Here is an 11,223-nt window from a genome sequence, read left to right as displayed (position 1 = left end):
GTGGGTAGGGGGAAAGAGTGGAAAAAACTGAATTCGAGTCCCGTCGATGACGTGATGAATTTTTATGGGTATTTTTCACAACGTGGCTGAGTGAGTCGGTCTTAGGCGAGGGTAACATGGTTTTTCTTCCGGAAACTCGGCGTTTTCTTCCAGCAAATGGAAAATCGACCACGGAACACACGCAATTTACGGATATATTATATACGTGCGATATGGCTTAGGTTGCTAATGCGTCTAAAACCCTATTACAACAACTGTTGAACCCCCCTACATTAATTAGCCACCTTCTCTTCCAGTTGCCCCGCCCAGGAAAATCAAAGTTGCGCGCGTGTATATGTATATACATATATACGTTCTTGTTTATACTCCGGCGCGACCACCAGGGCAGTGGAGTTTACAATAAACCAATCCATACAAATGATAATCGTATTTCTCAGTTACTGGCTTGAACGAACCCCGGTCCGCTCAAACGTGTGTTACTGCAGTCGCGCTTTTGATGACTTTTTAAAACATGAATGCAGTTTATAACAGTACACACCAGAGGCCATTTTTAAAATCTCGCTACAAAACTTCAGACTGTTCTTAGCATTAATTTAGGAGAGAAGCCCGTTATCCTCTCCTTTTTCAAATATAAGCGTATTAACCCAAACCTCGTTTCTCTTCCTCCTTTCGCCTGATTTTGCGTTAACCGTTTGCTGTCCTGCTCCTGGTAAAAGCAATGGTATTTCATAGGTAAGCTGATTAAAGTGAAACTGTTAGTCTTCGTAGGTTTACTGTTGACGTTATTTCCTTTGCTTCCTGACTGGCTATTCGTCTAAATCCAGAAGACGTCATCCATTGGTTGCTCATTGAGTGGAAGCGTCATCTACCAGGAACATACTGATGAAACTGTAGTTAGGCAAAATATAGCTTGTCATATGACGATTGCGTCAATCTTAACTAGTTTTCGATAAGAGTGAAATAAAGAGCATTTTGAAGAGCCGATTCGTTCCTTGTATTAACTGTGGTCTGTGTGCGAACATTTGTGAATTTTTAAGTTTTAAAAGGTAAGTTTTCCGATTATAAAAAGTAAATAATATTTTTTCACCTTCTTACACTCAGGATGTGGTTAACATAGAATGAGTATAAGGGAAAATGTGTAGCCAATATTAATTAATGGCTTGAAATGGAGGAAATGTTTGGGTTGATAAGTTAATTCCAGTTCCTCCTGCATTGTTAACATGTTCACAAAATATATTAATCACGTTATATCTGTGTTATTTGTCCTTATTCATTCATTCTCCTTATTAATCATGAATAACTTAAATGTAAGAAATTATTCTTGGTTATATTTTCTCTGATAAATCGTAAGTTATTCATATACAGTACCATAAAAAATAGTTGTCACTTGCCAGATTTCTTATATTCGTATTGTAATGTTTTTCGTATTGTTAACTGTGTTCTGAGGTTGGAGTACTACATTTATTGGTTTCTCTCGTTTAACTTATTCCAGCCTCATTTCGTGTTTAATTAATTTAAACCGCCTTTTACACTTATTTTCTATTTCATAGTGTTTGCCTTAGCACTCATGTGAACAGAATTAGGAATGTGTACCCACAGGCTTGGGCGGGCTTGTGTCAGTCTCAGATTTTGAATAAATGGTTTGCTAGCCCGTAGGTGATCGTTTGACGGGCAACTGGCCATTGTTAATTATTTGTGAGCCTAACAAATTAGCAGCATACCATTCAACGTATTGTGAAATAAGAGTGATATATTTCTGAACTTCCAGAGGGTCACTGTGGGTAGATGGGGGGGGCCTTTTTTTCCTAAACAAATCGAGATATATGTAACCCTCCAGCATTTATAATTAACATGACAATTTTATTGCATTAATGTACAAATTATATAATTAGTACCTGCTATTTATTGTTAATAATCACATATGACATATTACTGAAAATGTTATAAAGTTAGAGTTGATACCAAACAACTATAATCATTTTTGACCATATTTTGAGGGTAACAGGTGTAATAATTTGTTTGTTTTTCTTTGAGAATATATGCTTAAGTGATGGATTTGATCATTGTGCAGATGTTTGAAAATTTTTCACTTTTACAAACTATTCCTTATTCATCAACTAATTACGTGATATCTCAGACTGATTCAGTTGAGACTGGGCTTGTGCTCAGTGACAGAGTACTTTACCCTACTAGTAAGTGTCTTGTCATCAGTGGCATAACTAGGGTATTGTGCTTGTGACCTTGGTCATGAGCACCAATTCATCATGGACACCAAAACAGAGTTAGACTTAGTAATTGAATCTGTAATTTATTTTTAAAATATGGCAGTTATTGTTATTAAAATCAATTATTATGAAACATCATTTTAAAATAAAAATTATCATTTTCAGGACAATAATTTAATAGTAATTCTATATTATAATTTAATTACATTTCTTGATTATGCTTCTGCATGTCATACACTAGAGTGCAAAACTTAAGGACCAACACTATTTCTAAAGGTTACAACCACAAAATCAAATGACACAGCTTGTGGTGATTTGCATAACTGTGGCCGTTCAGTAGAAAGCCAGTGCATGAAAAATTGAATCGTGATGAGAGGACTCACATAATCAGATAAAAGCAGTAGTTATGTGCAAATTACCGAATAGTGAGCACGATTGTTACAGACATTCAAAAAAATTGGTTTCAAACAGTGCTACAGACAACAAAATGGCCAGTAGACAACATCTGAATGACTTTACCTGGAGTTGAATAATTGGGAAACTCGAGGAAGAGCAAGGGGTGTGGCTGCAGAGTTCAGTATCGCTCATAGCATCATCTCACGTGCGTGGTCGGCCTTCAGAATGACAGGTACGGCTGTTCAAAGGACCAGTGGTGGTCGTCCACAAAAAAACAACAGCCGATGATGACTGCTATATACTCCTACAGGCCAAGAGGGACCGACACCAGACAGCGCGATCCATTGCAAACCAGCTGCACTGGATGCAGGATATCGCGGTTTACTGTGGCCAGGCAACTCCACAAAGGTGGACTTTTTGCCTGATGGCCAGTATGCTGTGTCCCTTTAACAACTGCCCATTGGAGACACCATTTACAGTGGTGCATCGAACACAAGGACAATAGGGTAAGGTACTCTTTACTGATGAAAGTAGGTTCAGTCTCAGCAGTGATTCTGGATGTCAGCTAATCTGGCGAGAGGTTGGCACATGGTATCACCCTGTAAACATCACTGAAAGGGATCGATATGGTGGTCGGGGTGTTCTCGTCTGGTGAGGCGTTATCCTGGATGGACGTACACAACTCCAGATACTGGAAGGCGGTACTGTAACCAGTGCACGCTACTGTACTGAGGTAATCCTTCCCCATGTGCGTTTGTTCCGAGGTGCAATTGGCCCCGAGTTCATCTTTATGGATGATAACGCCACACTTCATCACATTGCAGCTGTTGATATGCTTTTGGAAAACGAGGACACTGTTCGTATGTATTGGCCTGCCTGTTCCACCGATCTAAATCCCATCGAACACATATGGGACGCTCTGGAGAGACGCCTTGCGGCACGTCCACACCCACCAGAAAATGTTCACCAGCTGAAGATGGTGCTTTCAAAGGAATGGACAGTGTTACCACAAGAACTTATCAACAACATTGTTCTAAGTTTGGACAGGCGGTGGCAAAGCCTGCATCGACATTAGGGGTGGCCATGTCTCCTACTGAGGACCATCTATTTCCTTTGTTCCATCTTTGGCAGTGATGCATCTGTATCATGGCAGCCAGTGTTTTTTGCCATTTTTGAATAAAGTCCCTCTGTACCATTTTGTTTCCATTGTTGTGTCGGTGTTGTTTTCTTCATCATTTCTGTACCTCACGAGGTTCCTTTGGTATGCTTGTCTGATATCCAGTCCACTCCTATTAGAAGCTACAGGTGAAAACCTAACTGGTCCTTAAGTTTTGCACACTAGTGTACTTTTCATATGGATCACAATAGTATTGCACCATAGTTGGCAGTGAGTCATTTTCAGCATAGCATTTCTTACTGTGGTTGAGTGCAACCATAATCTATACTGTGATAAATAGCTCTAAACCTACTGGTAGGATTTAAGAATTTAGGATTTGATCATGAATAGCCTGGAATTTAGGATCCAAGAAATTACTGTATACAAGCCAAAAATATATCAAAAGTGTTTTAGAAGAAAAGAAATAAATAAATTTTATTTGCTGTTTTCTCATTTTTTTTTTATTTCTAAAAATTCATAAAATACTGTCACAATAATAAATCTGTTGGATCATTTTAAGTAGCCTGGTCCTTACAGTAGTAGAAAATGCTGCTTCAGGAAATATATATTGTAATTATTATTATTATTAGCTACATGGTGCAAGGAAGCCTGAGGCTTACGTTGCACCAGCCAAAAAAAAAAAAAATTCCCCGAGTTACCCTGAGAGAGAGTTAAAAGTAGAAGGGAATCACCAAGAAAGAGAAGAATGATGATATTCAGCTCAGGACCCTGGGTGTGCCAAGCCTATACTCACCAGATGTGAGCCCCTGGGGTTTGAATCAACAGATAAAGTCTCTAAAAAAGTATTTCTGATTAGATGGTTTTGCTTTATTGATAATTTAAATAAAATAATTTATTTATTTGATTGAAGATGGAGAAAGCGACCAGAAAAAATATAACAATTTTATGGCAGTTACTTTCTAAATGTTAATTCATTTATGTTTTCTGTAAGTGGATATATAAAATACAAAAACTATAAAAAAAAAATCATAATGAGCATTGTGCATTTAAGGTTTTTCTTGCTGATAGCATAGTAATGTAATTTGTATCATGTGCCCCAAAAATGCTAAATATGCCACTGCTTGTTCAATTCAGCAGTTAATTTAGTTATTGGAGCCATATATTGATATGCACAATGTTCCCTAAACTTGGACTTATTCATCAGATGAAAACAATGTACAGTATATAATTTATTGTATATACCAGGGGTGTCCAAATTAATTTGTGATGCAATCTACTTTTTTCTTCAAAATGTGCTGTGATCTACCACTCGATAATTTCATTGCATGTGGTTAAAAAAGTTAATCAGCACATATTGAAAAATGTTGTTTATAAATTTTAAAATTAAATACAATTCAGAATTGTTATTTTAAATTCATATGTATTTGAATTTATACAAAGTTTGTGTCTTCATGTCATCTGCCAAGCTTTCAAAATCAGGAATATACTATGATAAGGCCAACCGTAAAGAATCTTCTGTATGCAAGTCTGCAAGAGTAGAGCTATTCTTCGTCTTTGTTTGTTTCAAATACGAAAAGGCCAATTCACATAGCTATGTGGAACCAAAACAGGAATTTAAAAGTCACTGCATTTTTGATATTTGGGCACTTTTTTCGGCAATCATATCATCAAAGTCTTTTTCTTATCTGGCTTTTAGGAAGTTATCATTTCGCAATGTAATAATCTCATTTTTTCAAGTAATATTTTCTCCATGTGAAAAATCTCAGATTTTTTCTGCAATTTGTTTCGAATTTAAGTCGACATTAAATGGATAAGAAATATATCGAACAATGTCAATTGTTTTAAAATCACCGAATCTGGTTTCAAAATCATCCACAACTTTCTCAATTTCAGAAACATATTTCACACTTATAAATTCAAAAACAGGATATTTTTGCAAATGATCTTGTATATTTGCAAAATGATCGAAATTTTTTTTCTTTGAGATCCTTAGCCACTGCCAAAAATTGATATTTATATGCAGAAATACTACTAATAATGTCACCCACATTTTTATTTTTTCATTGTAATTCCAAATTCACATCACTTAATTTACTGGTAAAACCTGCCAAAATAGCCAGATCACACAACCACTCCATATCTTGTAGCTGCTGATAATCATCTCCCCTTTGATCAACAATTTTTTATTTCATTCAGCAATTTCGAAATCTCTGTAGAAACGTACTCCGACTCAGCCATTTCACATCTGTGTAAAATCAGATCTGGTTCATTTTCATTGAGTTGTATTTTGAAAAGTCTCCTTTGAACAGATTGTCCTCTGATGGAATTCACGATTTTGAAAGCTATGTCCATAGCACTTTTAGTATTTAATCTTTTGCTGGCTAACACTTCTTGGGAGATGATACAGTTGTAACTCAAAAAATCTGGTAATTCATCATCCTTTTGGCACAATGCAATGAATCCATTAAGATGCCCCATCATTGCTTTGGCTCCATCTGTTGTTATTGATACAAGCTTAAGTAGTGGTAATTTTAATTTTTTCAATAAAATTTTTGAATGCATTAAAAATATCAAGGCCTCTAGTTCTTTCTTTTAACGAAACCATACCCATCAGTTCTTCTCTAGTTGTAGAATCATCGAAAACCATAAGAATAAAAACGAGCAATTGAGCTGTATCACTGACACCTGTAAATTCATCCAGTTCTAAAGAAAAGGACACGCAATGAGCATGCAATTGTTTGCTATCATCTTTATGTCGCATTGCAGTATTTCGAGATAAGTGCAGATCTTGAAGAGCACTTAATTTCATTTGTGTTCTTAAAATTTTCAAAAAGAGACTTATTTCTAAAAATGTGTCTTTGATGAATTGACCATCAGAAAATGGTTTGCATTTTTTTTTGCAAGAAGATGATTCAATTTAAATGACGCTACAGTTTCTGCTTTGGATTATAAGTTGGGTGTCGCAAAGAAATTTTGTTGTGCAAATAATCTGGATTTAAGTTCTTTTAATTTATTTTTTCTAAGGTCACTATTAGGTGGAAAATCCAATTGGTATTTACCATGGAGTGCATTGAAGTGCCTTTCTAATTTTCCTTTTTTAGGCATAGCCACGAAAGTATTGCAAATCAAACAACATTGTTCTTTTATCATTACAAAAAAGTATTCTAGTTCCCACTCTTGATGAAAATAATACGTTTTACTCTCTTTTTCGTAGTATTCATTTTAAATCAAAGGGAGGGTATTAAATTAACGTATGAGTACTGTCCAGTTATTTATATTAAGTAAGCTAAATAAAAGTTCGACACGTACACTATGCTGTCCACAACGTAATTGTTTGAATTTTCACGTGGTTCAACAGATTTGTAATAATAATATTTGTATTATTGTGCAACAATAACATTTAGATTTTAACTAATCTATTTTTTATATAAATTTAAAATTTGTCGCGATCAACTTGTTGGCCACCTCTGCTATATACCTTTACATTATTCCAAATGCCAGTGTTGATATTTGCCCTTATTTATGTCATGTAATTTCTGTTGGATCCCAGTTTATTTGGCAAATCAACATCCTTTAGCAGTCAGTAGATTTGGCCTGTCTGTCTGTCAATAGATTTGGCCTGTCATTTTCTACATTAGCAAAATAGACTTTTCTTAAAGATTGTGCACTATTGATTGCTGAAAGCAGCAGTAAACAGGAACGTTTATACCCCAGGCAGTGGCCTTTCTGTTTATGTTGACCTCTTGGTTCTATGTAGTGACATCTTGAGTGCAACTGACTTGTTTCATTTTTTTAAAATGAAACAAGTATTACTTTCCATATTATGCACAAGAGTGAAACATAGTGTGTTAAAGAATTAGGAAAGTATGCTCCAATTCTACACATGGAAAACTTTTGAAGTTGCTGTTTTGGGCAATTTCAAAATTATTACTGTGAGTAACTAAGCGTATATCCAGTGTGTGTGGAATTTATATTGTAAACGTTTCAAAATTGAAATTGGAATACCTTTTAAAGCAATAATCACAGAATTGCTGAATGCATACATACCATTAATAAAATAGCACAGGGAGGGTACCAAGATGGATGAATATGGAAAGACTGGAGTACTGGCTAGACTAATGGAGGAGAAAAAGATGGCATGAGAAAGTGACAGAGTGATGAAAACTACTGAAGCCTGCAATAGCTACAAGTTTCTCCAGAATAATGCCACAGAAAAGGTTAGAGTCGCCAAGTCTGAGTAAGAGAAAGTAATGGTTAAGAGAGCAAAAGAATGGGAACAATGAGTTTTTCATGTTTGTGAATACAAAGAAGAAGAAAAATCAGATCGGACCCTTGTGTACAGTGTGTGGGAAAGTCTTGGATAATCCACTTGATGTTGCTGATGACTTCAATAAGTACTTTGTATTGATCTTTACCGATAAAAGACCCATCATGGTGAGGAGAGACTTGCAAGTGAAGCTGAAAAACATGAAATTTCAGATTATTTATTAGAAAAAATTGAGCCTAAAGGAAGGTAGGACTCCTGGAGTTGATAGCATAAACAGAGTAATTTTGAGGGAGGTGGTCAGAGAGTTCGTTGAACCACTGAGGTTAATAATGAGGGCATCATTGGACTTGAGAGAGATTCCTTTGGAATGGAGAAGTGTCAGTGTATTGCTAATACATAAAAGCAGTTTTAGAAGTGAAGCCTATAACTACAGACCGTTTTGATTTCTGTGGTAGGGAAAATCTTGAAGGCAGTGATTAAGAGTGCAATCCAGGGATATTTAGATAGAAATGGCATTCTGAAAGAATAATGAAGGCAAATAGCATGATTTTCTTAAAGAAAAATCATGGTTTAACTAACCTGAGAAGTATTTTAACACAGATACTCATAGTTGGATTTAGGGAACTATTTTTACATAGTTTATTTGGATTTTCAAGGCAGTTGACTCAGTCCCTTATGAGAGGTTATTATAAAAGCTGGAACAAGTTGGAATTACTGGCAAGATTGTAAGATTGATTGCGGGATTTATTGCTCTCCTTTTAAACACAGAACTAACAAACTTATTAAAATAACCAAAGTTAACTTTGTTTATCTGAGAAACAGAGTTAACTTTGTTACGAACATGATCCATAGATGTTGTCATTCCAGCATGCCAACATAAGTCTCCAATTCTCTTCTATAGTCCATATAATAACTGCAATGCAACATTATATATTCACTGGTCTCCTGTTCATTGCAATTACACAAATCATTCTGAGCAAGTCACAGTTCAAATAGTCTTTTTTTCTAGTCAGTGTCCTGTTATGAGGAAGGCAGCATCGGACTCATCCCATCTATTTTGCCACTCTAACATCAAGAGATTCTTTATCTTAATTTTCTCACTTTTCACATCTTGCCTGGTATAAAGCCTTCCCTCATCAAGACAAGACTCATGTTTAATACAGACCTTCTAATATTATTTCTTGTGCAATACATCAAAGCAGACAATGCAGTCGGTAAGTCTGCAGGTAATCTTCCAGAGAGCAGCAAAAGAGCCTCTGTAGAAACCGTATGACAAACCCTGGGGATGCATAGGGGAAATATTGAGCTTGGAGATCGTATTTCTTTATCAAAGAATTTGTAATTATATGGAGCCAAGCTACAGAAGAATAGATGATGGGAACAAACAAACAATCATAAAGTAAGTTCAAGGCTCTCCTCTTGATTCCCCAATCTACTCGAACTACTTGTCTGAGTTTGGCATATAACATACGTATCTTATTTCTTAGATACTTAGCATGCTCAACAAAGCTTATCCACTCACCTACACTACCCCTAAAGTACTTGACAAAAAGTAGCATATCTAATAGATGTATCATGCAATTGAACTACTGAGTGTCTATTCATACTTAAACTACTCTTTACTAATAGTTGTGCCATCTTGGTCTTAGAAATCTGTAATTTATACAATTTAGACCATTCTATTAATTCCTGTAATACTTGAGATGCTCTAGTTTCTATCTGAGACATTATATTACCATAAACCAACATCAGCAGGTCATCAGTATATGTTACCACATTCACTCCAACATGATTCTGATTTAAAAATTCATCCATAACAGTTGTATAGACACGAGTGCCGAACCCTGAGGACATCCTCTTTTTACATGTCTACATATTTCACTGTATCCAGTTCTAACAATAACACTTCTATCATTAAAATACTGTCAAACTGCAGAGTACAAATTGTCAGAAACTCCTATTGCTCTAATTCTAGAGAGGATATCCTCCCACCACAACATGTTGAATGCGCCATGAAAGTCCACAAAGATCCCCAGGACATACTTTCCATCATAGCCTTGTACATATCTTACCATCTAGTAGACGGCATCCTCAGTCGATTTTCCTTTCTTGTAACCAAATTGATTACATGAGGACATTTGGTTTTCACCATATTTAATCATTATACGACTAATACATAGTCTCTCATAAGTTTTTTGCTATCACAGATAGTAAAGCTGTAGGTCGGTATGACCCTGGTTCACTTGGTAACTTATCCAGACTTTTAATAATCAATTTTAGGACTGCTACCCTCCATTTTTGGAGGAAGGCACCCATCTCTAAATATCTATTAAACATTTGTATAAGCAAATCTGGTTTTATTTTATACTCTTAAGTACCTTCACCTCAATGAGATCAAGGCAAGGTGATCATCCATCAGCCTGCATTATGGCATCAGAAATGTCTTCCAAAGAGAAGAGAGGCTTGCATATGTTGGAACAATAGGCAGCATTGCTTTTGACCATACTGCATTTTTCTGTACTTAGATCTTGATTCTCCATGCACAGAAATAACTCATCCAGGATCATGTTCATAGACTCACTCTAACCAAGAGCATCTTTATTTCCAGTAGGGTTGAATTAAAACAGTAGAAGAAGGTAGGGATCTGTGAGTTATGATACCAAGTTCTTTGAGTAGTGTAAACAGCCAGCTGGGAAAGCCCATCTGTTGATGATTTATCGAACAATAGCTTGTAGAGATAGGAAGGTCATAATCCCACTGTATATGGCAGTTTTGATTGATGAAGACTGCACATGGAATACTGTGTCCAAATATACCCTATCTAAAAAAAGACATTGAGCTTCCTGAAAGGGTTCAAAGACAGGCTACTTGCACAGTGAGATCAGCAGAATGGCAAGCGTACAAGGTAAGACTTCAATTATGTGGGCTATGGAGCTTGGCAACTAAGCATCTTAGAGGGAACCTGATTGGGATTTATAAGGTTCTGAGAGGGGTTAGTAAAATGAATGAAGGCAGAATTTTCACTATTATAAAGAATTCCAGAAAACGTTTAGGCTAGATTGTAGGAAGTTTTCTTTTAGCTAGCAAATTGTTGATTTCTGGAATAAGTTGCCTCCACAGGTAGTTGAGGCTGACAGTTTTAAGAAATTCAAAGTTCAACTGGATAGTTGACCTTTGAATGCACTTCTCTCCTCACTTAGGTGAGGAGAGAAGTGCAT

The 11,223-nt window shown here is 36.0% G+C and overlaps 1 protein-coding gene across 2 annotated transcripts in view; it reads left to right on the top strand.

The window, feature by feature from the left end:
• Positions 1-877: 877 nt before the first annotated feature.
• Positions 878-11,223, top strand: part of LOC150086624 (syntenin-1-like) — a 70,788-nt gene continuing 60,442 nt past the window's right edge. Inside the window, exon 1 of one of the 2 annotated variants that reach the window (XM_090372641.1) lies at positions 878-1,046. The gene's annotated coding sequence lies outside the window, so the exon portion shown is untranslated. The remainder of the gene's footprint in view (positions 1,047-11,223) is intronic. The other variant, XM_090372640.1, reaches the window with a different exon arrangement.

The sequence above is a fragment of the Mastigoproctus giganteus genome, chromosome 4, assembly GCF_048544385.1.
Source record: "Mastigoproctus giganteus isolate SK-2022 chromosome 4, ASM4854438v1, whole genome shotgun sequence".
Taxonomy (NCBI): Eukaryota; Metazoa; Arthropoda; class Arachnida; order Uropygi; family Thelyphonidae; genus Mastigoproctus; species Mastigoproctus giganteus.
Note: the sequence above shows the minus strand (reverse complement) of the source record. Positions and strands in the feature narration are given on the sequence as shown.